The 25,799-nt window shown below is 49.4% G+C and overlaps 1 protein-coding gene and 1 long non-coding RNA gene across 2 annotated transcripts in view; one reads left to right on the top strand and one right to left on the bottom strand.

The window, feature by feature from the left end:
- Positions 1-25,799, bottom strand: part of HLCS (holocarboxylase synthetase) — a 162,902-nt gene that overhangs the window by 77,685 nt on the left and 59,418 nt on the right. The window lies entirely within an intron of this gene.
- Positions 7,064-8,468, top strand: LOC311608608. The gene is made up of 3 exons (XR_014783049.1): positions 7,064-7,538; positions 8,046-8,141; positions 8,314-8,468. It is a non-coding gene; the product is annotated as an uncharacterized lncRNA (long non-coding RNA).

Raw genomic sequence — 25,799 nt, 5'->3', positions numbered from 1 at the left:
TAATCCTCTTAGGTTATGAAGAGGGCATCGGGCTAAACTAAAGTTGCTTTTAAGCTAAATTTGTAATCTTCATAAGGAAAATTATTAGGAATTTGATTCTTTTGACAGAAGAATAGAGAAATGATGCAAAAAAGAACTGGGGCGGATGAACTTTACAGAACGCAGACTATCCCCCACTTTACAATTATAAATAACATTAGCTTACATTTTAAGATGACAGGGCCTTGCTATGTGTCCCTGGCTGGCCTGGAACTCACTCTGTAGACCAGGCTGGCCTGGGACTCAAAGAGATCTGCCTGCCTCTGCTTCCTGAGTGCTGGGATCACAGGCGTGTGCCACCATGCCAGGCCTTGAATTTTGTTTTGTTTTGTTTTTGAGACAGGGTTTCTGTGTGTGGCTTTGGCTGTCCTAGACTCACTTTATAGACCAGGCTGGCCTCAAACTCACAGAGATCAGCCTGCCTCTGCCTCCTTGAGTGCTGGGATTACAGACCACCTGGCCCGGCTGCCTTGAATTTTTTAAGTAAACATATCCTATATAAAAATGCTGTCAGTCCTTTCACACGAACTCTGGTGCCCCATATTTGACCACGTCCCCTGGATGGGGAGGCCTGGTGGCACTCAGAGGAAGGATAGCAGGCTACCAAGAAGAGACGTGGTACCCTATGAACATATACGGGGGAGGAGGTCCCCCTCAATCACAGTCATAGGGGAGAGGAGTAAGGGGAAAATGGGAGGGAGGGAGGAATGGGAGGATACAAGGGATGGGATAACCATTGAGATGTAATATGAATAAATTAATAAAATATATTTTTTAAAATGCTGTCCGTCAGTAATGCCCCTCTGGCATGGATGGCATCGTGTCCAGCCTAGACGTGGTCTAGCAATGCGTCCTCTGACACTTAACACACAGAAGTGCCAAGATGGCAGCACTACTCCAGGGGAAAACGTCACGGGTAGATTCATGCCGGCGCGTGCGTTGTAAAATCCACAGGGAACGCACACCAATGCAACAATAATGCACGAACTAACAACGTGTCAGCGGAGGCATATAAGCATAAAGGCCCCACAGCAAAGGAGCAGCAGTGGGGGCTGTGGGAGTGGAGGGAGAAGGGGGGAGCCCATGCAGGCCCCCCCCCCCGCTTCTAAGGAGGCTGGACAATGGCTCAGAGGCTAAGGGCACCTACTGCTCCTGCAGAAGACAGGAGTTTGGTTCACAGCCCCACATGAGGCAGCTCACACTTTCCTGAAACTCCAGTTCCCCAGGATCTGATGCCTCTGGCCTCCTCAAGGAACCTACACGCCAACAAACACATCCACACACAGAGACACGTGATTGAAAATAAAAAAATAAATCTAAAAAGACTCCTCTAAGACATGAACCCTACTAACTAAAAATATAAGTCATTCTTCCCCCTTTTTAAAGATTTCGATATTTCACTCTGGTCTGCAGAGAACACTACGCAGCAGGAAACACAGGAGCCCATTTCCAAGGCTTTGCCTCTGTGTGTGCACAGTTTCCATCGTAGTGGAGACACCAGGCACTGTTTCAGAAATGCACATGGAGCACATCTAGCCTGGACCCTTTCCGTTTTCTCCTTGTATTGGGCTGGCAGCCTGCTCTGCCTAAGAAAACATAACACTAGATGTATTCAAATAAAAGCAAGAATGAGGGTGGATTTTAATCCCACAGAGAGAAACCCTATCGATTGGGCCCATAAGGAAAGATGTAGTCGCTAGGTGCTCCCTAATTACGGCTGCTCTGGTGGGCAGCGTGCTGGCGAAGCAGATGTGGGAGACCATTAAAGCCGGGCTCCAACATCTGTTTACAATTTCAAGGCAATTGTAAATACAGCAGAGAAGGTCAACTGGGCCAATTAAGACCGATGTGCAAGCCAGCACTCCGGGTTTCATTCCAAGCTCACGCAGACTTGACTCTTTCTGCTTGTACTGCATGCAAAAAAGAAAAAAAATTAACACAGGAAATGAGCCTAATAACAGCTTTTGTCCTTTTTGATGGTGATGTTTTAAAAAAAAAAAAATGGCGGCAAACTCTGTGTTCACAGCCATTAATGTGCACCCTGGGCTTCCCAAAGCCCGCGCTCTCGCCCTCTTGTGCCACAGCTGCCTCTCCACTCCCTTCCAGAGGCTGGTGCGAGGCGCAGAGAGGTAAGGAATGACAGATGCTCCCTTTTAAATGGGGTCAGGGACGCCAGCACCAAGGCACAACTCCACAAACATTTTAAGGCAGTGTTGCAAAGAGCAAGACTGCTAGACAGCGTGCGTGTTCCCGGTAAGGTGAGGAGGCCGAGGTGCTCACGGCGTGACCAGGTCCTCCCTGCGGTGTTTGTGAAGGGTGAGGAACAGGTGTGGTGGATGTCCTGCCCTCACGTCAGAATGACGGCCTCTAAGGTATGTTCTGCACCGGGTTTTGGTAGCGCGGAACTCTATATTCCTCTCTTTTGGGGAAAAGGGGGAAAGGACAGTTGGGCAGACTTGGATTCAAGTTCTGCATCGTCTGGTCAAGTGGCCGCAAAGCCTGTTTGCTCATCTGCAAAATGCGAGTGCTGCCACCTTCCAGAGCTCTGAAACTCAGTACACAGTAGGCACTCAATAAACGCTGGCCTCTCTGGGTTTGAAATGCATTTGACACTTAATAAAGGCTGGGTTCCTCTGTCCTCTTCTGAGGTCTCCAGGCCTTCATCAACCCCAGGGCCTGGACCTGTGATCCCAGCCATGGCGGCCCGTTCTCATGAATGCTGCTTCTACTTAGCTTCTGGGGGAGGTCTGCCCAGGCTCTGGTGACGTCATTTACTCTTACCTGCTTTGGTTTTGGTTAAGTAAAATCTGAGCTGATGAAAGTGTGAGGCCCTAAAAGAGGAGCCCTAGGCAGCTCTAGGGAGGACACAGTGCTGGGGCAACACAAATGGTGAGGGAAAGTCAATATAGCCTACAGTGAGAAAGTTTCTTTTTCTTTTCTTTCTTCCTTTTTTTTTTTTTTTTTGCTTATGTCTTCTTTTTGCACTTCAACCTTGAGGCCCAGCCCTTCGGGTCTCAGCTCAAATAAAGAGTCCCCTGTCTAAACAATTGGTAAATCTGAGAGCAAACAGCTCAACTCCATGTGGTTCTGCAGCAACACGCCTGTCAATAAGTCGGATCTCAGCTTGATTGGCCCAACAATGTCAAACCTGGCACCATCCGGTCAACCTTCCAGAGAGATCTGCAAGGGCCATTCCAAGAACAGCGCTTGCAAGGTTTGTAGCCTTTTTCAGAAACACAAAAATCTAACTAATTCACTTGGCTGGTTGTTCCAGCCATTAAGCTTAAACTGATTTTTAACAAATAGTATTTGAAACACCACCACTGCCATGGTAGTAAAAACACTACAAAAAAATAAGAGGTCTCCTTTCTCCCGGGCCCACAAAGGAGAAAGTCCTGGTAAACATTCATCTTATTTAAATGCATGTATAAGCCTTTTTAATTATAAAAATTGGGTAAGCTGTATGTATTGTTTTTGGATTGTTTTATGATCTGTAAGAGCTGTGTAACAGATAAAATGAATGTGTAATTATTGGATACAGATGGTGTTTTTCTGTATTCTAAATCGTAAATCAACAAACCCACACATACACGTCTCTGTGCTCACTCCATCTTCCTTGGGTTAAATTCCTAAGAACTGAGTTCTTAGGTTCAAATGTGCACACATCTCAAGGTATTTGAAACTCAGGGTACGCCAAGGAGGCTAGGTTAAATCTGTATCCACGTACAAGAGTGCCCTCAGCCTGGCGCTTCTGCCCAGGTAATCTGTGTGGGGCAGGGCACGGAGTGCACGCTTACCTGTGTGGGCATGTGTGGAGACCAGAGGCTGACCTTACCTGTGTGGGCATGTGTGGAGGCCAGAGGCTGGCCTTACCTGTGTGGGCATGTGTGGGCATGTGTGGAGGCCGAAGGCTGACCTTACCTGTGTGGGCATGTGTGGAGGCCAGAGGCTGGCCTTACCTGTGTGGGCATGTGTGGGCATGTGTGGAGGCCGAAGGCTGACCTTACCTGTGTGGGCATGTGTGGAGGCCGGAGGCTGACCTTACCTGTGTGGGCATGTGTGGAGGCCAGAGGCTGGCCTTACCTGTGTGGGCATGGGTGGAGGCCGGAGGCTGACCTTACCTGTGTGGGCATGTGTGGGCATGTGTGGAGGCCGGAGGCTGACCTTACCTGTGTGGGCATGTGTGGGCATGGGTGGAGGCCGGAGGCCGACCTTGGCGGCTCTTCTATCGCTCTCCACCCTGTTTTGTTTTGTTTTCAGACAGGGTCTCTTGCAGTTCTACTTTGAACAGGCTGGTGGGCCAGCAAATCCTGGGATCCACCTGTGTCCTCTCACCTCGAAATTGCTGGGGTTGCAGATGCATGCTGCCACAACCAGCTTCTTATATGGATGCCTGAGATCCAAACTCAGGTCCTTAAGCGTATGTAGCAAGAACTTTGCCTTTTAATCTCTAATAATTTAGCACGCAAAAATGTCATTTCCATTTTTATTAATAATGACATCTAGATCTTTGCCACATTTGTACTGGTCACCTGATGCCTTTGAGAAACTGCTCAATTGCTTGACCAACTGTAAAATTATTAACCCTTTGATGACAGCATCCCACGTACTTCCTCCTCCACCAGTCAACTGAATGCTGGTAGCACGAGCTGACACACACACCTTACAGCCAGGCGCAGCCCACCAGGCTCTCCAGCCACGCTTCCCTTGGGATCTTTAAGGTTTAAAGAGCTTCCCTTCTGGAGCTAACAGTCTTACACACTGTGCTGACAGCAGTACTGTCCCGGCTTGGTTTCCTACGGATACGCCTTTTGGTGTTTGAGAATGTGATGCGTGTGCATCACGTGTTTTGGTCAAGCGTACCCCTGTTCCCCCTCCCCCCACGTTTCCTCCCAAGTTCAGGTATGGCACTCACTTTAATTGCTGTGATCGAGAGGGCAAAACAGAGTTGAGGAAAGAAAACAGAAACCCCAAAGGAGAAAGAAAGAGGTGAGAAGGCTTCTAAAAATAATATTTGGCAGACACGGGCTAAATGCAAGTCTAATTTGCTTCTTAGTTAATGAAGGAGAAAATGGGGCTGCTGAAGAGAAGGTCCATTCTAGAACTGCAATAATAAAATCCCACCGAAGACAATGACAACATTCTTGTTATACATGGAAATCTAACCCTAAAATAATAAGGGATATATTGATACAACAGTACTGAGAATAAATTCCATTTAAGTGATGTTATTCTAACAGTGACCCAGAAAGTGTTGAACTAAAGTCATCTGTTACCTTCCCAGGTGTGTTCTTCGGGGGATAAAGCCCACTTAGAGAACCCCAGGCATCCAGGAACATACATGTGGAGAGAAGTGTTTAGTGTGCAATTGATCAGCCGTTATGTGCTACAGATGACTGGTGTGTGTTTATAAAGAGCTCAGGCACAAATATACATCACATGCGCATCAGTTTTGCTCTGTCAAAAGGTAAAAAAGAGACGATGAAACTTGGCGTATGCTCTCTGGCCATTAAATGTAATCGTAAGCGCGTTAGGTTCCGCAGAATGATGGGTGGCCCCTGCTGCGCCAACCCGTGTTCCTCTAAACCGAGGAAGAAAAGGTGCCTCAGGAGTGTCTGGCTGGAAGGAGGCCGGGGAGAGTGAACCCCGGTGTGTGATAAAGCTGTCTGGGACTGTCCAGAAAGTCTGCTGGAGGACAGGAGTAGAGCTGGCCAGGGCAGAACCAGGAGTGTCCAGCACCATCCTCCTGCCTTCCTGGGTGTGCGTGTAAAAATCTGGCTCTGCTCAGTTCTGACGTGCTTTTCCAGATGGGTGCTGGCATTGCAAGTTTCCAGACCCTCATCCTTTCTTTTAAAATGTGTGTGTGTGTGTTTGGTGTGTTTGTGTGTGTACGTCCATGTGCATGCACATGGGTATGGAGGCAAAGGACAGTCTTGGGGGTCATTCGCCAATACCTGCGATGTCCTTCTTTTGAGACGGGGCTCTCACTGCTAACCAGAGGCCACCCTACAGCTAAGCTGGTGATCAAGGAGCCCCAGAGGCCCACCTGCCTCCACCTCCCAGGTACAAGTACACACCACCACGCCGGCTTGTGTGTGGGTCTGAGATCAAAATCAGAACCTTACGATCACAGAACAAAACATGTCACTGACTACACTGTCACTCAACCCTTCCCTATATGTGGGACGGGTCACTTCTGCTTGTTACCCAAGCTAATTTCTGCTTTTGACAACCGTGGATGTTCGCTTGCACACTCTTATATATAAATTTCTGACACAAATTAAAGCATGTGGAGCTCACGCAGCCACAGTGTCTTCAGCATGGGCACACACACAACCTGTTCAAAGCTACTGGGCTTAGGCTCGTCTCTGGGCCTAGGGCTCACATTTGAGTTGAATGCTTTGGTTATTTTTTTCTTTGTGCCTAGATCTCCTCTCCTCAGGACGAGCCTGGTACAGAGTCCGCTCAGGGGTGAGAATGGGACACTAGAGAAAGACGTGCACCGCGCAGCCTTCCTGTAGCTCTTGGGGACTGAACCTCTCTATCTCAGCAACGTGCTACAAGTGAGTCAGACCTGGACTCACCTTAACTCGCTGTCCATGTTTTCAGCACCCTTTGTCCTCAGTGAGTGAGAGGGAGAATGGGGAGGTGGCTTCTGTGGAGTAGCTTCCCTCTGTGGCCCACTTACCCCTTGAGTATGGGGGTTCTCTTCGGAGGAGAGCTGGGTGCTCAGAGATGTGCACCTCCCCCACTGCTTGGGGAGTTAGGGAGATTTTTCTCACCACATTTCCCATCCTCCCCAAAGCTATTAGGGGCAACTTCTTGTTTTATAGGTGCGGTATGTGATGGTAGGAGGGCTATCCTAGGGAACCCATGATAGCAGGCCAATCTCATTAGTCTACACAGCAACACAGCACGGCCCACACACTGGGCCAGAGAGGGGCACACTAGCCTGCGACAGCCCTCTCACCCCCGTCCCCACCCAAGGTCCCTTCCTCACTGCAGAGTACAGGCCGAGAGGTCCTTGAAGGGTCAGGCCCTGTGGCTACCTACTTTTCGAGTCCCTGGAACTGAAGGGCGAACCGACACCGGTGAGAGCCGTCTGTACTCATCAGCTCACCCTGGGCCTCCCGACAAGCTATCCCCAGCTCCCCGCGCGCCCTCAACACAGCGCAGCACATTTACCAGATAACCGCTGTCCACAGCCAGAGCCTGGGCCCTGCTGCCTAGTGCCAGCCATCTGCTGCGCGCTGATAGCAGGCCTCCATTTGTCCTGTATGAAGTGACAGCAGCAGGATGGAGACTCCTTCCTCAGGCGGCGTCCCATGCCATGCCTGCACAGCGCCCGGCACACCTCTCCTCTGCAGGGACACCAAAGCTGCCTGAAAAACGGCTCTTGAGCAAAGGCAAGTAATCTGTCTGCACACACACTGCCATGTGCCACCACACGCCAGCTTCTCTGTCCAGCGCAATTCAAATTCAGAATCTGATAAAAACAAGTAAGTGAACAATCTTTTAAGGCTCCTGAATGTAGATCCACTTGCATTTGTGTGTGTGTGTGTGCGCGCGCGTGTGTGTGCGCACAAGCGAATGCCAGTATCAGGCACATGTGGGCATGAATGCAGATGACAAAGGACAATCTTGGCTGCTGTTTGTCAGGCGCCGTCTACTTAGGGTAGTTAAGAGCATGCTGCCGAGCCCAGCCTTCCCACGTGGGTTCTGGGGACTGAAGTCAGATCCCTCGGGCTTGTGAGGCAAGCTCTTCACTGACCGAACCATCTCCTGCACCTCAGCCACATTCTGATGAGAGCAGGCTGTGGCTTTTGGGAAAAGATGCTCTGATGCATGCTGCATGGAGATGCATCCATGGAGATGTGTCAGCAGCCAGGGTGCAGACAGCCTTCGCTTAACATCTGGAACCTTCCACGACTGAGCTGCTCAAGAATGCTTGACTTCCGAGATAAGGACAGAGGAGAGCTATAACGCAGGCACCTCGCTTCCTCCAGGGGACAAACTCCACACCAGCTTACCCATCGAAGGCTTTGAGAGATGGCATGGGATGTCATCGTGGGAACATGAACGCCAACGGGCTTGTCTGGGAGGTAAACGTGGACACTAACGAGAGCCTGGTGTGGCTAGCTGGCATGCTGTGGGGACTGGCCCTGCCAGCTAGGGGACGAAGTGGATTCATTCTCATATTCTCTCTCTCTCTCTCTCTCTCTCTCTCTCTCTCTCTCTCTCTCTCTCTCTCTCTCTCTCTCTCTCTCCCCCCAGGCTGGCCTTGAACTCACAGAGATCCACCTGCCTGTGCTACCACAGCGGTGGCATTACGGGTGTGCCCACTGTCTAAGCACTAAATGGCCCCAACACCAAGGCCCACTGCTTTCTGTGAAACATATTTAAAGCACACACAAAATAAAACCAATGTAAGAAGCATGTTATATTGATGATGGTGCTTTAAAATGAAAGATTTCAACTTCTTAGTTATTTGCAAGTTGTAGTAAAGTTTTAAGAATCCTTCAGGGACTGACAAAGCGACCAACTCTAGTGACTACCCACACATGGGGTGGTTCCCAGCGTTTCCTCAAAACTGAAGGGCGTCCTGGTTAGTTTATAGTTGACAAGCTAGCAAAAATAATTACTGATGGGAGAGCAATGCAAATCTTGACATTTTACTTGTAAACATATCAAAAACTGATTGGAGCTGCCTTTTTTTTTTTTTAAATCAATTCCTTCCGTTCCTCTGTCTGTGCTACAGAGGGACAATGCAAGGCAACCAATAAAATGAGAAGTAGAATGGAAATCCAACTTCAAGGAGATGAAATCACCAGTGTAGAATTGTAGCGATTAAAAAGAGCTTCTGAAAGTGGCCCGCCTATGGGGTAGAAACCACCAGCGGACAACAGGTTTGGCTAAAACAACTATTTCAGAAAGATATGCAACTGTCACCAAATGTCACTGTCTCTCATACTGAGAGCTGTATTCTTTGGAAACATTTATGCTTTTGATAAAATTGGTAAGTGTAAGGAGATTTAGGATTTTCAGAACTATTTAGGGTACACAAAGTCAAAGCTGAGGAGCCTCTGTGGTCATTGCACCCCATTTCTCTCCTGAAACAGACGTCCACTGGCCCCTCCAGGAGGCAGCTAGGGAAGCTGCCCAGGTGGGAAGATGGCCGATACCTACATGGGTGCACAGCTGTGCGCGTCGGGCAGTGGCTCCTCAGCAGCCACCTGAAGAAAGCACCAGTTCCCTCATGTTCAATCAGTGGTGTGAGCAAGCAGGCTGGGGAGCTTGGGGAGCTTAAGAGTGTCACAGAAATCACAAAGCTGACCTGGCCACGTGCTCAGAGTCCTCTTTAGGCAGTTGTACCCCAGGGGCTCTGCAGGGGCCGGTCCTACCCCTGCCCCGGGACTGACCAATGTGCTTGCTTAGTTGTTATGTTGATTAGAGTTTGCGTTCAGAGGGGCCTTGGACTCCCTTGGTCTTGTCTCAGCCAGTGAGCTCTCCTGACCATTGATGGGAGATGGAGCCCACAACTGTCCCAACCAAGAACTTGCTTTCAGTTTCGTATGGGAACAAAAAGTACCTTTTGTACAGTTTTACTAACTAGATGTTACCACGTAAACCAGGGCAAGACAGGCAGAGCCCACACAAAGCACAAAGTCAAATTCTTACCGCGCACCCTGTGAAGTAAAGGAAGGCTGACACAGAAAGCGGACGGCTATGTGACTCTAGCTGTATCCGATGCCCAGGACAGGCAGGCAAATCCACAGCCCGGGCTGGCGAGGGACGCATGCGAGGGCGTGAAGGCCAAATGCCGTATCCTACAGGTACGGATGGGGCTTGCTCGGGGGACACGAAAGCTGGCTGTATCGAGAATATGCTGACCGTCACTGACTTGACCATACGCACACTTTAAAGAAGGTGTGAGTTATATCTCAAAGGGGCTGTTTGGAAAATGTAACGGGCCCAACTTCTTTGAAAACCAGGAGGAAGGAGGTGAGGCACCGGCCAGGTGCCCCTCACCGTTAGAATCACTGTGGAGTCACAGAGCGACCACTGGGCAGGGTGAGAAGGGCTAAGTTCTGAAAGGACAGTGGCAATGGACACAAGGTGACACTTTCCAAAATAGGCTGTCTCCGACTTCAAATAAAAACCAGGGCTTTTATGGGTCAGAAAGCTATAATGCATTCCACAGCCACAGCGGTCGGTCCCTCAAAACCCCTGCAGACCACGCCAGCACACGGAGCAGGCCTTTCTAGGAAGCGCAGCAGCAGGCAACAGAGTTCAGGGAGCACAGCCCACAAAGCAATGAAAAGAAAGCAGCAGGGAGAAAAACCCACAAATGCCACAACAGCCCCTACAGCACCCAACACCAATAATCACCTAGTTAAGAGGAAACCACATCTAGGGACTGTGTTCTCTCACCTCTGGTTATGAGGCGAGCACAAGCCAGTGCGTGAAATAGCTAATGTGTTCCAAAGTCAGAAATACGGTGCAAAAAAACAAAGGTTTATTAGCATGGAAAATCTCACACCCCAGACATGGACACCCACATATTCTTACACCATACATATATGCACGCACGCACGCACGCACGCGCACACACACACACACACACACACACACCCCTTTCCCAGGTGCTGTCATTCTTTGATTGGCTTTTATTATACTAGTACATTAACAGAGGCAGTGGGCACTAAGAATGGTGCCCTTCCTCGGGTGTTGTCCACCTTCGTTTTTTGAGATGGTCTCTCACTGACCTGGAACTCACTTTTTTAGTCTTGGATGGCTGGCCACCACGCCACAGTAAGGATGTCTAACAAGGCAGGGGCGTGGTGTCGAGGTAGGTGCTACGGCTACCTTCCCAGGCCTGGGGAAGCATATACCAGCCATACTGCTCAAGTGGGCCCTCAGGCACAGGGGGGGGGGGACCCAGAAATTAGCACAGAGGCCAGTGGCTGCCAAGGACAGGGCTGGCCCTGACCCTGACCTAGAATAGCTCCTTGCAAGGTCTCTCATACCGCTGACACTCACACAACAACTCTAGGGCTGGTTGTGTGTTAGACGGGACGGGGCAGCATGCGTGTGCACATGCACTCTACACTGGACACATGGGACCTTAACCAAGCCCCTGATGCGTTCCTGGTGGCCATGCGTGGTGCTGGGGCTCACCTCTTCTCTCCGAGAGCCCATTACTATTTCTGGCTTTTATCAGGTGAGGAAACTAAGCAGAAAGATCACGCTGTTTCTCCAAGGTCACCTACTTCCCCCAAGGTCAGCCAGTCAGTCAGCGAGGGATCGGACTGCAGCCACTCCCTCCCCCAAACAGGGCACATAGACCCAAATCTGAATGAGGGGGTGGTGAGACCGGGCCGACCAGAGTGCAGGGCGTGGTTACCTAAGTCTTACGCTGAGAGTCACATTTTAATTCTAGGTACTGTTGGCAGAACCACACTGTGGGGCGCATATGAACCAGTCAAGTGACACTTTTAGTTTAATCCTGGAATGAGGAGATGAAGGGGGGGAAAGGACATAAATAAAAAGGCAAAACAATCATTTCTCTCCGAGATTCAACTGAAATGGGAATACCAAACCTTCTAGAGTATGTCCAGTTTAGACATAGCACATCTGTGGATCAGTAAACGGTTCCTTCCCAGAGTTAAAGCCAATGCAGAGGCAGCTCGGATTGGCCGGCCAACTTCTCACCAGTAGGAGCCACTTACCTACTTTAACATGCTGCTACTTAGAAATTATCACTCAATCAATCGCCATCCACCTGGGTTTATTTTCGCAGAGCGCGTCAATAAAATGAGTGTGAAAACAAGTTAAATGCGTTCTATTCATTTTCTCGATTTCTCACCTCTCCCAATGGTGGATATGTTGACAGAAAAATTACTTCATTTTATTTCCACAGGCACTTATGGAATGCTGACCAGGCTCTGTGCTCAGGCTTGGAGGCACTCTACGACAAAGGGGAGAAACACAGTCCCCCATCCCTGAGGAATACATACATGTCCCCATGGCCTGGATCAAGGCACCCAGAGGAAATGTGAGCCCACAATCTCTCCGGCCCCGCCCCCTGCACCCCTCCACCCACACCATCTTCACTAGCCTAGACACATACCTGAAAAGCCTGGGCTACTGTCAGCCGCTGGCTCCAGCCCCGGGAATGCATTCTCACCAAGGGATAGTTAACGTGCTCTGTTATTTGTTGCTGCTGTTTTTACTAACAGGATTTCCTGTTTCTCATGCAGCCTCAAAAACTCCCTGTTAGCTCCAGTATAAAACTGAACTCCTGATCCTCCTGCCTCCACTTTCCAGGCTCTTTGACACGCTCTACCTAACCTCCAACTCTTTTTAACTTTGAAGACTAGCTCCTGTTGGGGGTGGTGAGGTGCAAGGGTGGGTGAGCATCCACGTGAGCAGACAGGAATGTGCACGCGCCTGTAAACCCCAGCATTTCAGGGTGCACACAATGGACCTGAGAGCCCCTGGCTGGCCAGCTGAGCTGGAACAGAGAGCTTCTGGCTCAGTAAGGAATACAGCAAAAAGAAATACTATGCCTTGAGGCAGTAAGGCCGAGAGGGCTGGAGAGGGGAAGGCTCCCTGTCCTGCTCTGACCTCCCCATCACACGCATGGGCACACTTGCACACACTTGAGTGTGCACACCACACACACAGTATCTCCTTTCTACATAATTTCTGATGGAGGCTACTAAGTTTCTATCAACAGCTTTTTAAAAATGAGAACTTTGAGGTGTGGAAAGACCCTGAGTTCATCCTCTTGAAGTCTAAGGTTCAGCAGCCCCAACCTACTGGCCAAGTGGTACAGCCTTCAACGCTATGCAGCCCAACCACCTCTGCCACCCACAGAGGAGACACCTGGCCTGCAGCATCCACTCCACCCAGCCTGGGAACCTTGATGCTTTGTAAAAGTTTTGAGGTTTATTTATTTTATGCAGATGAGCGTTTTATCTGCATGCGTATCTGTGCACCACAGGTGCCTGGTCCCACAGAGGTCAGAAGAGGGCACCCGCTCCGCTGGAACTGGAGCTACGGATGGGGATGGTTGGGAGCCTCGTGTGAGTCCTGGGAATTAAACCCACTTCCTCCGCAGGAGCAGCACCTGCCCCTAAGCACTGAGCCATCTCTCCCAGTCAATCCACCTCTGCGCCTCTGTGATGCTCTCTCCTCTGGCCGTTCCACGCAGCGTGGTCCCTTTTTGCCCCTAGCTTCTCCCACGTAGCGAGGTACTTGTAAGGCTCCCTCCGAGTAGCACACATCAGCACGCCTTTCCCTTTTTATGCCTGGCACTCTGTGATCCGACCGTATTTTATGTATCTACTTATCTGCTGGTGGGGTGTTTCACTTTGGGGCTACTGAAAATATCGACACTAGGCACACAGGTGTACAGGCTTTTGTGTGGCTGCCCTCAAGCTGCTGGGTCACCCGGTTAGCTCTATGCCTACTTAGCTGAGGCACTGCGTGGCTGTTTGCCGAAGAGACCGCACCATCTTCCGTTCCAACTAGCAGTGTGTGAAGGGTTAAAATGCCCCCTCCTTGCCAACCCTTGTGATTGTCTTTCCCATCCCTAGCCAACCTGTCCTCCAGCCTCACCTTCCGAAGTGCTGGGACTGGGCGGCTTCTGCGTCTCCCTACGGCCATTTCAGCGAGGACGGGCTTCGATTTTAACTTCTCTACTAAGAGGTTGAGTACCTTTTCATGTGCTTATTAAAGGACGTTTCCCTTCTCAAGCATTCCCAATGTGTCTTTCTTCCTGTTTTTCCAAGCTTCAGACTGTAGCTGGCAGCCCATCACTGCCCAGCTTGGCCAGGCGAGCTACCTGTCACACTGCCAGCTGCCGGCAGGGACGGGGTAAGCGGTACCTACCGAGGCTGTTTCCCCAGCTTCTGTACTTGAAAGGCTGTAGTCATGTGGGGTTTGGGCTTTTTGTTTGGTTTGGTTTGGTTTTGTTAGTAAAGCAAAACACCAAGGCTGAGCTGTTGTGGGGTTTTGTTGCTGACTTTGAAGGAACTGTGCTGTTCACGGTTCTGAAGCTGAGGGACGCGCACGGCTTCCACTCTGCGCTGGAGACGGCCACGAGGCCAGTGGAACAAGGTGGGAATGTGTCTCTCATACACCAAGATCCCAGGGAGACAAACAGCCACTCAGAGGAGCCAGTAACAGCCTCGCATTCACCCTGCTCCCTCTGAAAGGTCCCAGCACCTAAACACCCCACGCCGAGAACCAAGCTCCCAGCCCCTGAGGCCTCGGAAGACAGATTCAAATTATATCCACACCAAGGCAGCGGGGCAGAAACTGGGAGGAAGCGGAGCAGCGGCTGGTCTCCTGTTAAATGGAAGGTGATTCGGCCCACGCCTCCCACCACACCATGTCATGAATCCCTCAGTTCTCGTCAGCGGGATGTGAGCACCGCATGAGTCACAGAGACCTCCCAGGCCCAGCGTGGGCCCTGCCTTCCAGGGGCACAGGCAGCGGAAACATGAGAGCCACACGGTGTAACATGCAGACTGCAGGTAGCACGGTGAAACTTACACAGTGTAACATGCAGACTGCAGGTAGCACGGTGAAAGTCCAAGGCTTCCAGACCAGAGAGGACTCGCTGGCTGCCCAGCGGGAGTGAGTGACAGGGGGCCAGTGGGTGGGGGAGACCAAGCGTGGAACCGCAATTTTGGAAGCTCGGGTATGAGGCGACGCTGAAACAGTGACTGCGAAGGCCACAGGCAAGGTCACGGTAGACTCAAAGCAGGAAGGTTGGCCATGGCCAGAAGCTGTCTTCTCTAAGAGTCAAGACTTTGCAGCTGCGGAATATGAGTCCTACAAGCTCTTTAGAAACAATGGGGATGAGATCTGACCTGTACTTTAGGCACTTACACTACAGCATCTCCCAACTGTCAGACGGATAAACTTTCCTCAGCATAGTTACAAAACCTGAAAGCTACCAAAACATCTAAGCCTATTTAAGATCACCTTTCCTCCCTCCCTTCTTTCTTCTCTCAGATAGCCCAGCTGTCCTTGAACTCACTATGTAAGCAAAAATGACCTTGAATTTCTGACCCTCCTGCCCCCGCCTCCTGAGTTCTAGGTGTGAACTACCATATCTATTTTATATAAAGCCAGGCTCAAACCCAGGGCCCGACAAACGCTAGCCAAGCACTTGGCCACTTGAGTCACATCCCCAACTGTCTTTGCACAGTTTCTTCTTGAACAAATGCACACCCCCAAATGCTACAAATTCCCATGTGTCCAGAAGAACACTTCTAATCATCAGCGTCACAGGTCCTGGAAGAACTGTAAAGCCACGAGATTCCGCACACGTTTAAGTTGGCACATAAAGCTCTAGTCTAAGGGTACTGCAGAGGCAGGCGTCACTGGCTGGAGGTCGGCGTGACACTGTAAATAAGGCCATCACAGGGCTCTTACGTGTGTGCATTCAGAGTGATGTGCTTCTCAGTGTCGACTTCTAAAATACACGTGCAAACTCCTGAGCCCAGTGTGCTTTCCTTTCCTGTTCAATGCAGTCACAGCCCACCTCTGCTTCAGAATCTCAAGCCCCCTCTTCCACTTGCCCATATCACAAATATTTAAGAAAAAAAGTGTTAAGTTATTTCCAGTGCCCCTAAATCCTAATTATAAATTTTTTTAACTGAGCACTGATTCAGTTCTAATCATTAATAGCAGAGAATTGCTTAAAACATATAAATGTTTCCAATTTTGATTAAAATGTTAACTAAAATTTTTGAAAGGTATTGGAAATAATATTTTTTAATTTTTGAAACTTTGAAACTCTATTCTTGGTGTATATGTGTGCATGCACACACACATGCACACATGCACACGCACACAGGCCATCTCTGTGGTACACGGGTTCTGCTTATGGAACTCACATCGCTAAGCAAGTGCTTTTATGTGCTGAGTCATCTTTCCAGCCTGGAAATGCATTTCTCAATCAGACAAAAGGGCCTTAGAAATTACAGCGATGGAGGAAGGCTATCTGTCGCCAGAAAGAGCCGGGATCGCCCAGCATCAGCCCCAGGCCTGGTGTGCATCTTGTTAGATGTGGCTCGCTCGGCGACCCTGCCCTTGTGGGGTTTTATTATAGAAATGCTTCCCAAACGATCTGTCAGGTGACGGGCTGCCCAGGTCCTCCTTCACTTTGTCCTAAGCAAAAGGAGGCCCCATCTGAAAAGCCAAAGGACTTGCCACTCCGTGTCACCTGCAGTATTTCCCACAGCCTTGCTATGTGACACCTGGAGGCTGCCCCACTCAGAGAATGGGTGAAAAGGCAGTGAGGCAGGGGTGAACAGGGGGGATCGGGCAGGCTGCTGCTGTGTGAGTGAACGTCTCAGGCCGGGGCCTGTGTGGAGGCTGAGGGAGTGAGAGCTGCAACATTCCCACGCACACGCTACTGCAGCATACTCCAGTTCAAAGACGCTGCAGCCAGGCAGGCCGCAGACTTCTGGTCTACCGTGGGGGGCCAGCCCTGAAACCAGAGCTTTGTCCCTAAAGGGCAGACAAGAACGGAGGTGGAAAGAGATGACGGACAATGCTAGAAAGAGATGAAAGCTTTATGAATTACTCTGCGGCTCGCCCCGCATGGAATCCGTCAAATCAGAGCTCTGATTCTCACGCTTCCCCCCGCCCCCCACCGCAGGCTGCACCCACAGCACCTCGGGAGTCTCTGATGCGTGGTTCGTTGCTGTTGGGTTTTTTTTTTCTCTCTCTCTCATTTTTAGGCAGAAGGGCCGTCATTCCAACCATGTTTTTTCCAAACAAATAGTAAAATGTGATAGAAAATTCTGAACATTCCACCAGCAGTGACCCTTAGTGCTCTGATATGGTCTAATAACTCAAAATTATTCCCCATCATACGCACTTCATATGACATCAGCTACCACACAAGTTTTTAATACACAGTAAGCAGGTGGCCTGGCGATCCCCTCCACGCCTCACATCTGGTATTGTACTCCAGATAAGGTGCTGAGTCCGATTTTTTAATAAAAACATGGCCTGAGCTTGTAAAAGTTCAAGTAAAAATATACCTTTAAAACTGCTGTGTTTAATTTCAGTCATGAAAGCCTAAAATTATTGTAAAATAATACTCAGCCTTTTCATAGTTCCATTCAGTGAGGCTTCAAACTGCTCTCCTCCTGGAAGGGGAAAGACCCCACGGCCCACAGCGTCCTGAGTCCGCGCGCGCTCCTGCTTTGGGGAGCTGGAGTTACGTGGCCTCTATAACCTTTCAATCTGGGCGAAATTAGTTTGGTTGGGGGTGTGAAATGCTAATCCGTCTCAGTTTCTGGACACTGGGAAGTGGAAGGAATACTGAACACTTCGTGGGTAGCATGGGGCTGAAGTAATTTTTCTGTCAAAGATGGAATTTAGTCCTAGAAGGAAGATATATGCAAAGGAAAAACCATTTTAATACATGCATATGATTATAAATCTTCTTTAGATTTAGTCTTACTATTTGTGTTGTGTGAGATGTTGGGGGGAGGGGAGGGAGAGGGAGGGGGAGAGAGAGAGAGAGAGAGAGAGAGAGAGAGAGAGAGAGAGAGGGAGGGAGAGAGACTATATGCATACTTGTGTGTGTGGCTGCCCAGAGAGGCCTGGATAAGGCACCAGATCCCTTGGAGAAGTTTCTGAGCCGCCCAATGTCTCTCATGACTGAGCAACAAGTGTCTCAACAGCTGAGCCATCTCCCCAGCCCCTGCCGTGAGCCAGCGAGGAGCCTGTCCTGTGGGCACACTCACGGTGTGTGGCTGAGTGTGGCTGCAAGACAATGAGGGTGTCTGCCAAGTTCACGCACACGGCTGTGCGTGGATGGCAGCTCAGGTCTAAGTCGGTGCACACTCTCCTGAAAGCCAGCCCAAGGGGGGCAAGTCCCGCCAGTGCAGATGGCTTTCCGTGGCTGGGCAGGCCCACGGTGAAGACGCCTGGATCTCCTTCCTTCCTTCGATCATAAACGGCTCGAAGCGATCTGGCTCCAAAGGCTGCTGTTTCTAAATCAAAACTTAACTTTCATTTCCTTTAATGATTCAGTTTCATCTTTATCATCTTCGACTACAGACTGGAGTTGATACCAAATAAGGGCTAAGTAGAAATAAATTAGTAGCTGAAGCCGGCCATAAAACAAGCAGACTAGAAAAACTTTCTGCTCTACCGAATCTATTCAGTAATAACCATTTCCCCAAGGACTCTATACCGTGTGTGCTCACTCTCGGAGGCTTGGGGGAGGGGATGGCTGCCCTCCCTATTGTCATCAGTAAAACACAAATCAGCCACAGGCCTTTGCAGGGTAAAGCGTCCTCCCCATCACAAGGGCCGGAGTACAGTTTAGGCGCAGTCCAACAACACCTACCCACCATGCAGGCACACCCCTCAGCACAGGTCCCACCTCCCCGGTGCCTAGGGAGCAGCGCTCACGGGCATCGCAGCGCTGGGTCCAACAGCAAAACAATGTAACTTCTTACAAAAGACGCAGCCAAAGAGCGTACTTGTGCCTTCTGTCCAAGCGGTTAAAGGGACGGGCTGTGCTGACGCAGTACAGCGTTGGCTGGTCTCCAGGAGACACAGCTGACTTGCAGAAAATGCACCAGTCCACTCAAACCTGTGTCCCATCGCCACCGCAGGTAGCAGAATTCCATGAGGGCAGTGCCCTTGACCTCTCCTTTGAACCAGGCTGGCTGAGCCCAGATACTAGCAGGGAAACATGCCGCTGGCTGAAACCATTGACCTGCTTTTCCACTCTTGTCCTACTTGGTGGCTGAATCTGTGGTGACCAGCAGTGCCACTCAGCCTGGGTCCCCAGACAGCTACATGGAACATGAGTGGCCAGGGCTAATGTCCCCGCTGTCTTCTTCCTCTTCTCCCTGTGATGCTGGGGATTGTGTGAACACCAGCCTATTACACACATGAGGTAAGTGTGAACTCGAGCCTATTACACAGACGAGGTAAGTGTGAACTCCAGCCTATTACACAGATGAGGTAAGTGTGAACTCAAGCCTATTACACAGATGAGGTAAGTGTGAACACAAGCCTATTACACATATGAGTTAAGTGTGAACACAAGCCTATTACACATATGAGGTAAGTGTGAACACGAGCCTATTACACGCATGAGGTTAGTGTGAACTTGAGCCTATTACACATATGAAGTAAGTGTGAACACGAGCATATTACACATACGAGGTAAGTGTGAACACGAGGCTATAACACAGACAAGGGAAGTGTGAACTCCAGCCTATTACACAGAAAGGTAAGTGTGAACTCAAGCCTATTACACATACGAGGTAAGTGTGAACACGAGCCTATTACACATACAAGGTAAGTGTGAACATGAGCCTATTACACATACAAGGTAAGTGTGAACACGAGCCTATCATACATACGAGGTAAGTGTGAACATGAGCCTATTACACATAAGAGGTAAGTGTGAACGTGAGCCTATTACACATACGAGGTAAGTGTGAACGTGAGCCTATTACACATACGAGGTAAGTGTGAACACGAAACTATTACACATACGAGGTAAGTAAGAACCCGAGCCTATTACACATATGAAGTAAGTGAACGAGCTCTGCCTGAATTACATCCCCAGATGTGCAATTTTAAAGACAAACTGCTGGCGGAGTGTGTGGCACATACCTGGGACACCAGCTACTTCTGAGGCTGAGGCAAAGAGATGGAAAGCTACGGACAACTTAGCAAGACCCTGTCCAAACAGTTTAAAATGGGGCTACGAGTACAGCTCAGTGGTAGGAACTTTTCCTAGTGTATGAAAGGTCATGGGTTCAATTCCTAGTATGAAAACTAACTGAAAGACTAAAAAAGTGGACAAATTGTTGTTGGTTTGTTGCTATGGCAATTTAGTCTTTTATCCTAACGTAGGAACATACAGGACCAGGAAGTTTATAAGCCGTAATAGATAGAAAAGTGCTAATAAAGACATTCAACATCTCCCACGAGTGATTATGGAGGTAAAAGCAATGAACAAAAAAGTGTGTTTCAACATTGTAGCTTTTAATTTTACATACAACAAGATATATTCCTGTGTTAAACAACAACGCGATAACATAAAAGTCTTTGTGTTTTTGTTTTTGTCTTTTTGAGACAGGGTTCCTCTGTGTAGCCCTGGCTGTCTTGAAACTCCCTCTGTGTAGACCAGGCTGGCCTCAAATCACAGAGATCCTCCTGCCTCTGCTTCCTGAGTGCTGGGACCAAAGGCATGTGTTACCATTGCTCAGCAAAATAAAGATCTCAATGATTTGTGTACTAATTTCATAACTCCTCTAAAGGTTCCATTAAGCTTCTACTGTGGCTGTACTGTATAATTCCAGGAAATCGCTAAAGTGTAAAGAAAAAAATGCCCAAAATAAAAGCTGCTTTGGGAAAGACCCCCTGCCTGTCACTCATACTTCAGAAACAACACAACACAATTGGCTGGAACAACAAGGAACTTTGTCTCTGCTGGGCTACCGTAGGAGCCTGGCAGTGCACCTCCACTTCTCAGTTTCCAGAACCTATGGCAGTGCAGTCTAGGAGGATCCTGGGCAGGAACAGGAAATGGAGTAGAGGGCCAGTGAGCTGGCTTTACCACGAGAACAGGGGTAAGCGGCCTAACTCTCTCACAGCTTCCAACGAAGCCAAGACACTGGGTGGGCGGGTCTAAGCTCAGACTCTGGTCTTGGCTAAGAGATCAGTGGGTACAATTTTAACTGGAGGGTTTTTGTTTTGTTTTGTTTCGTTTTTTAAGGAATCAACTCATTAAAAGAACGATGCTTAATTTCAGGTGAATATTCTTCCGGCCATGCATGCTATGACAGAAAGATGTTTGGGCCAGTGAGATGGCTCAGTGGGTGAAAAGAGGCCACCTGGGTTTAAGTCCCTGGAGCCCGTAGCAGGCCAGGAGGGGCCGACTTGCAAGGCTGCTCTCTCAGGTCACACTTGCACCACAGTATGCACCCCATCCCACCCGACCCCACAGTAATGATAATTTTAAAAAGAAATTTTCCCTTTCAAATCTAATTTCCTCCTAAGATGACCCCTACACCCTGCCGTTTGCATTTTCTAAATGTCTCTGAGTTTCAGAAAGCCCCGTGAGAACGTAAGATATGAGGCAGGCGTCCTGTGAGAGGAACGGTTCCACTATTTACCTCTGACCATTTTTATCCTCACAAGATTTGGTCTGCTCGAGCATCTGCCTTGTAAGAAAGTCCTTTCAGCCTCCATGACATCACTCCATTAATCCTTCATTTTAAACGCATGAGCATCCTTGAGGCTGTATTTATAACAAGTTGCTTAAAAGCCAGACGCTTGGACTTTTAGTCCCACCCGAGGGTCCAACCCAAGACTTGACCTTAAAAATCAGGGCACAGAGGCCTCCCAGAATTCCCTTTTTTCCAATGAGGGGTGCAGCTTTTAAAAAAGCCTAAGCCACTGCTGAGTTGGACTCTTTGGAGAGTTGAGAAGGGAAAGGAACTAAAGAAAAGCACACTTAGCAGCACCCCGGGGCCCCAGCTACAGCACCCCCAGACTGCAGAGACTCTGAGTCACTGTTCTATCATGACTTTAAAATTAACTCCGCACCACAGCATGTGTGTTTTTACTTAAGAGACTTCAGGAGTTGATACTGAAGGACCAATGCAGGAGGCCAGGCTGCTTTCGCTTCTGGGTCAGGTTCTACTGGTCGGTGCAGAGCCTGCTGCCCTGGTAGGGAGCTCCTCCAAGCAGGACCACCCTCTCAGCCATCTGAGGCTTCTTGCTGCCACAGAAAGTTGTGAGGAGAAGTCAGGGCCACATCTGGCACACAGAAAGAACTCACGCAGGCCCGGTGAATGCTGTCACCTCCTGGCTGACGTACAAATCTTCACTCGTGTGCGTGTGCGTGTGCGTGTGTGTGTGTGTGTGTGTATGGCTTGGGTCCTCACACTTGCCCAGCAAACACTTTTCCCGCTGGGCCATCTCTCCTGTCTCACGTCTTAAATGCATAGTTCTAGCTACCAGCTAACTAGTAATTTTAAAATGTGTATAAACAGGAAGAACTGGCTTCTCTGTCTGTCCTTCTGTCCTCAGACTCTGACCTCACTCATGCTGGGCGTGAGAGGATTTTCTCAGGCCTAAGGAATCCTCTTCACAGGAGTCAGGAGGAAAATTACCTCACGGACCAGCTTCCGGGGAGAAACTCCAAGCCAACTGCTGAGAGACGCCAAGGTGAGGAGCGAGTACACCTGGCCTCCCGGGTCTGGGTGACAGTTTGAGGCTCAAGGGCAGAGAGGCCCAGGAACAGCATGGGGGCAGGAAGAAAGACCTGGCACCGATCCCTGCGTGGGCCACACCCCACTTCCCTCCAGAGGCTCTTTTGAGGGATTATGGAATAAAATTACATCAGAATATACATTAATGAGAATATTTCCAATAATGAGAACACTGCTAATTGTATCTTTTCTTTTTTAACATGAGGTAGAATATTTTATGGCAACCCCGAGACCAGCCAGGTGCCCAGCGGGGAGCCTCGTATTCTGCACACACTTGTAAAGGCCACGACAGGACGCTGCGTGATATGAGGTGTGAGAAATGAAAACTTTATGTGCATACAAATTTAGATTTTTAAAATATTTTCACTAGGGGCATAAATAAAGAAAAATTAGACCCCTGGGTTTTTGGGGAGCGAGAATACAGAGTGAGGTTTTTGTTTTAAATTTGACTACTTAGGTCACCTAAGGCCTAAAGAAGTCACCAAAAGCAACACTTCAGCTTGACTTTGTTTTTCATAGAACTTACACTGTTTTCTTCAAGGAAGGAGAGAGGGTTGAATATGGAGAGAGAGAGAGAGAGAGAGAGAGAGAGAGAGAGAGAGAGAGAGAGAGAACGGCACATATACAAGTACCCATGCATCTCTCTTCCTGAAGCAGCCTTTACAAACACAATAAGGGCGACTGAAACAGTTTACTTAAAATCATTTTTAAATTTTAATCTATTTTAAATATACTATCATTGCTACTTTTTTAAAAAAGTCCATGCTGGTTTGCTCATTTTAAAAATATTTACACATTACAAGAATGTTGGATTTTGACGTGAACGCCCCTGTCCCGGCCACCTAGACTCTACCATCTCTACTCTAAACACTTGCTGTAGTGCACATCAAACCATCCATCCATCCATTCATCCATCTTACTGCCTTCCCCATTTCCACAGAATCACAGACAGCCCCGGCGGGTCAGTCTCGGTGTCGTTAACTTCAGCCCAGTATTTTAGTTTGCATGTGAACGTGGCTGGCTGTGGCATTCCCAGGTCTGCTGGGACACGCCTGCGCCTGCGCTAGCAGAACCTACCAGAAACCTCGGGAGGTGGCTCATGCCCCGTGCCCCATCCTGCTGACCGCCGCTCCCTTCCTCTGCTCCACAGCGCGAGTCCAGAACACTGCACGATGCAGCCACACTGCGTGTCTTGTGTCTCTCCTGCTCTGCCTGAAGCGAGCGGATTCCCACAAACCAATGTATGTACCAGCTTGAACGTTACCTGCTGAGTCACTTGGTCCTGGGAACCAAGCCTGGGTCCTCTGCAGGAGCAGCAGGGCTGTTAACTGCTGAGCCATCTCACCAGCCCCCTCCACGCGGTCTCTAAATGCAGCTTCCCTAGGGATTGCGGCACCTAACTCTCGCCCCCAATGGCTGATTTCACCCTTCACTGTCCAGGAGGCCGGAGCTGCCAGAGGCACCACATCTACACGCAGACCACCCAAGATGGCAGTAAAAGCCTTGTTTCAGGAGGATGCACACAACATGTTCAATAAATTGAGTAGAAAAGGACTTTCTACCCAATATGCACTCAGATATTCACCCAGAGAGCCTTCTGGATAGTTACTTTCTCCACTGCTCTAACGAAAGTAAAAATTACAAAGGCAACTAAAGGAAGGAGGCCTTATTGGGGCCACAGTTTGAGGGTTCAGTCCCTCACGGCGAGCAGGGGCAGCACGACATCACACTGCCTCAGTAGTCAGCAAGCACAGACCAGAAGTAGGTGGGTCCAATTTGTCAAACCCTAGGGCCCATCCCAGTGGCCCACGCCTTCCAACAAGCCCAAAGCCTCCTGAGGGTTCTCAGCACCCAGAAGGGAGCCAGCATCTGGGTGCAGGTGTTCATACGCGAGCCTCTTGCTCCACATGCAACCCCACCACCTTTCTCCTCTGGGGTGCATGCGCCCTCTAGTCTCGGGAACTGGCTCACGTGTCCTTTGGGGCGCATGGCCGTAGCCAATTTGGAAATAATGTCCTCGCAGTTGCAGATGTTTTGTTGTGTGTACAAGTCTAATGGTTTGTATTCTTTGAGCCCTTTGAAAACACAGTTCTGCCTCTGTAAATACAGTCTCCTGGACTGTGCGGCTTCTGAGGAGAAGGCCACACCATTCTTCTGTCCACGCACGCTGGTTTGCTCAGTGACTGACACATTTCTTTGTGACTCGTGGCTCTGGCAGTGAGTATGGTGGGCCTAGGTGCATTTCACCGTGTTTATCTTGCTTCGGTTTGCTGGATTTTGTGAACTCGTAAATTTATGTCTTTGGTCAAACTGGGGGGAACATCTGGCTGTTATTTCTTTAAATATTTTTTTCTCTCCCTTGTCCTTCTGGACCTCTGATTATACATGCATTAGGCATTTCCACGCTGCCCCATAGGTCTCTGGTACTCTGTTTATTTTTTAAAATGTGATCATTATTACAGTTTTGTTTTCAAGTCCACAAACGTCAGCCCTAGAGACCTATATAATTACTTCACTGTGCTGACCTTTGAAAGGGTTACTGTGAACGCGACAGAAGCTAAAAGAAAAGGTAGCCTCGACCCTCACAGGAAGTTGTGTTGGCTAGAAATGTCCCACCCCAGCGGCCACTCAGGGAAACCAAGAAAGCACTTCAAGTCAGGAAGGGGCTGGCACCTGCCACCAAGCCCTGGGTGTGGCCGTGGTCACCCTGATGTAGGTCTCATAAATAGCCCGTGGCTGCTGGTGTCCACATTTCCGGACAACCGCATGAAGGAACAAACAGCCTGTCCCATTGGTAAGATGAGGAGCCTTAGAAAATAGACTGTAAGGATAGCACAGCCCACAGCGGCAACCACCACATCTTAAGCTAATAAAGACTTCGCAATCACAGAAGACAGAATTAAGGGGGTTTTTCCTACTTGAAGTCATGGTGTTGTTCATGGTCAGATTTCCACTGTGGAATGGGATGGGTCTGAGAGATGGAGCTGACATGAGCTCAGCAGCCATTTGTTACCTGAACCCGTGACAGGACAGACTTGCTATGGCTGCTGGGACACGGAGGGGCACACGCTGACTGCAGTGGGTGGCTGGCCTTTCAGATCTAAGAGAGGATGCGGTCTGGTAAATGCTGTCCACCGACGTGTGACACGGGTGATGTCAAGCCCACCATGTGATCGCACGCCACAGAGAGGCCTGTGCGTTCCACATCTGTGCTCTGGGCACTGACAACATGAGCTGCACACTGTTGTGGTCTCCTAAAGGCCCTGATTCCACCAAGGCCCCTGCAGCTACTCAGCGCAAGCCCTCTGTGGAACTCCTGGACAAGTGTGGGCTCTCGCCTGAGAGGCACATCCGTGGCTCCCAGCACCCAAGTTTCTTGGATCGCCTCCATGGATGCCACAGAATGCTGAAAGCCAAACACATTTTGTCTTGTGCTCTGCTTGAAAAGGCAAAGCCCCACTGACTACTCTCAAAAGC

Source organism: Acomys minous (assembly GCF_964271855.1).
Source record: "Acomys minous genome assembly, chromosome: 11".
NCBI lineage: Eukaryota > Metazoa > Chordata > Mammalia > Rodentia > Muridae > Acomys > Acomys minous.
Note: the sequence above shows the minus strand (reverse complement) of the source record. Positions and strands in the feature narration are given on the sequence as shown.